We start from the raw sequence: 3,109 nt of genomic DNA, 5'->3' as shown, positions 1-3,109 counted from the left end.
AAAGAAAAATATTAAGTAAATAGAGGTGCTGCGAGGATATGATAAAAATAGAAAGTTTGCTGCTCATTAAATCATTTTAATATCCAAGACTCTTTCCAGCTCAGTTATTCTGTAGTATATCAGATAGCAAAGAAAATTTTAAGAATGAACTAGTATCAGTAATATGCAGTTATTGTAGAGGCTGTAACCCCAAAATCAGAGTGCTGGACTTCAGAAGAATCCCTTTAACTTCATTAAGTCCTTGACTCTCTTTTTTGACCACAGCGTTTGCCTGCTACTAAAATCTCTAGGGCAGGAGCATGGTGACTTCTGCGTCACCATCCAACCTATCCCATGCAGCATTCTCCATCAACAGCCCTGCCCCTTGTCCCTGTCTCCCTGGTGACGCATAACAAAGGCCATCAAGCTCCCAAATCTTCAACTCCATCCTCTCCAAGAAGGACCCCAAAAGCATTTGTGTCCCAGCAACTGTGAACTTTTCCAGGCTGCCAGACAGAAGTTTATCTAATCTGACTCGCCTGGTTGAATACTAGAAAAAACAATCCCTGTTCACAATTTATTGCTATATCTACTTCATCTTCTCTCCTCCACAAATTTTTCCTTTTCCTTTTTTTTGGAGATGGAGTCTTGCTCTGTTGTCCAGGCTGGAGTGCAATGGCAGGATCTCAGCTCACTGCAACCTCTGCCTCGTGGGTTCAAACGATTCTCCTGCTTCAGCCTCCTGAGTAGCTAGGATTACAGGCGCCCGCCACCACACCTGGCTAATTTTTGTATTTTTAGTAGAGACGGGGTTTCACCATGCTGGCCAGCCTTCCTTTTACTTTTAAAAGAGGAGGCATGAAAACTTCACAAAGTAGTTTGCTTCCAGACTAAGAAGAAGGGAGGCTGGGCGTGGTGGCTTATGCCTATAATCCCAACACTTTGGGAGGCTGAGGCAGGCGGATCACCTGAGGTCAGTAGTTCAAGACCAGCCTGGCTAACACGGTGAAACCCCGTCTCTTCTAAAAATACAAGAATCAGCCGGGCGTGGTGGCACACGCCTGTAATCACAGCTATTAGGGAGGCTGAGGCACAAGGATCACTTGAACTCAAAGAGGCAGAAATTGCAGTGAACTGAGACTGCGCCCCTGCACTCCAGCCTGGGTGACAGAGTGGAGGCCACATGCATCTGTGGTCCTGAGAAAATGCCCTTGGGCCCATTTTCAAAAGCCTGCTGGGGAGAAAGCCTGTTACTCCTCCACTGAGAGTCTCAGACCCATCTCAGATGGGGACAGGGAGAGGCGCAGGTGAACCAAGCCCAAACCCCAGACTTCCCAGCTACCTCCTGAACCTCATCAGCCCAGAGCTCCCAAAGGACCCCAGTTACCTCGGAACAGCTCCAGAAACTGATGGCTGTTTGCTTAGTGCCCCAGCATCTGTGCAGAGCACCAGAAAAGCTCACCAACTGCTTCACTTCCTGTCTGGGTAGGTTTTACTTCCCTCCAGTGTGCACCAGGGATCCAAGGAGAGGGGCTCTGCAGCGCTGAGGCAGCTGGAGTGGCAAGTGTGTAGTTTACATGTATGCTTGCTGTGTACATTTGAGTTTGATGTGGGGGGCTTGTGTGCATGCTCATGTGGGTGTTTGTGTGTTCGTGTGTGTTTCACTTTATGTGCATGTGGTTTGTTTTTTTTTTTTTTGTAGACAGAGTTTCACTCTTGTTGCCCAAGCTGGAGTGCAATGGCGCAATCTCAGTTTACTGCAACCTCTGCCTCCCGGGTTCAAGCAATTCTCCTGCCTCAGCGTCCTGAGTAGCTGGGATTGCAGGTGTGTGCCACCATGCCCCACTGATTTTTTGTATTTTTAATAGAAATGGGGTTTCACCATGTTGGCCAGGCTGGTCTCGAACTCCTGACCTCAGGTGATCCGCCCACCTCGGCCTCCCAAAGTGCTGGGATTACAGGCGTGAGCCACCATGCCCAGTGGCACGTGGGTTTATTTGTGTTGGAAGGAGGGTATGTGTGTGTTTGTGTGTGCTGTGTCTTTGAAAGGTCCACAACATATTAGTTTTGGAAACAAGCACCGCAAGAGGCACTCCAAAATCTGTTCCTGAACTCTGGGAAGTTCTCCTTCTTCAAAATGTGACTGTGGACTGTCGGGCAACCCACTAGGCAGAGGATAAAAAGTAGCTATCATAAAATATATGTTTTGGTGGGGGAATCAGAGATGTGACAGGACAGTAGAGGGGGCAGTAGGTGGGAGACAAGAGCTGGGGCGTGAAGAGGACCAGCAAGAGTAACACTCCGAGGGACAAGTGGAGCAGACAAGGCTCCTGTGCCCAGGACGGTTGGAATCAGACCTTGCTTTGTACCTAGCCTTAGCACTCTAGCAGTGGGGCCTCGACCAAGTTGTTTCAACTCTCTATACTTCAGTTTCCTCATCTGAAAATGTGGATAATATTGTCAGCGGGTCCATTGTGAGAATTAAAGGAAGAACACATGCAAAGTACCTGCCACATAGTAAGCTCTTGATAAATATTAGCCGTGACTATTCTTAGAAGTAACCACTGGGATGCGTCATCCAGGCCAATTAGAAATGCAGACATGGGAGGCTACACCAGGGACTTCCATGACACACGCATGGTCTAAAGGCTCGATTGCACCCCACTCCTCCCCAGTCCCACTCAGATCTACCCCCAGACCCCAAATCTACCCTCCAAAGCCTACGGCACTTTCAGTTCTGCAGCTCCCATACATCTGGGGCCTTGGTGCTCCTTTTTGTCATTTTCTCCAAAAAGTACCAAGGCCATTCATCTAATAAACAGGAAGAAATCCGAAAGTGAAAACACAGAGGGGTCAAGGGTTCCCTCATCAAGAGTTCAAGACTAGGCCGGGCTCAGTGGTGCATGCCTGTAATCCCAGGACTTTGGGAGGCTGAGGTGGGTGGATCACAACATAAGTCCGAGACCAGCCTATACTAAAATACAAAAATTAGGTGTGGTGGCATGCACCTGTAATCCCAGCTACTCAGGAGGCCGAGGCAGGAGAATTGCTTGAACCCGGGAGGCGGAGGTTGCAGTGAGCTGAGATTGCACCACTGCACTCCAGCCTGGGTGACAGAGTGAGACTTTGT

The 3,109-nt window shown here is 48.7% G+C and overlaps 1 protein-coding gene across 1 annotated transcript in view; it reads right to left on the bottom strand.

Annotated features, from left to right (window-relative positions):
- The window catches only part of CECR1 (cat eye syndrome chromosome region, candidate 1), a 69,839-nt gene extending 68,254 nt beyond the window's left edge, over positions 1-1,585 (bottom strand). The window contains exon 1 of the mRNA XM_011945670.1: positions 1,367-1,585. The gene's annotated coding sequence lies outside the window, so the exon portion shown is untranslated. The remainder of the gene's footprint in view (positions 1-1,366) is intronic.
- Between the last annotated feature and the right edge of the window lie 1,524 nt (positions 1,586-3,109).

Source organism: Colobus angolensis, unplaced genomic scaffold (assembly GCF_000951035.1).
Source record: "Colobus angolensis palliatus isolate OR3802 unplaced genomic scaffold, Cang.pa_1.0 Scaffold242, whole genome shotgun sequence".
NCBI lineage: Eukaryota > Metazoa > Chordata > Mammalia > Primates > Cercopithecidae > Colobus > Colobus angolensis.
Note: the sequence above shows the minus strand (reverse complement) of the source record. Positions and strands in the feature narration are given on the sequence as shown.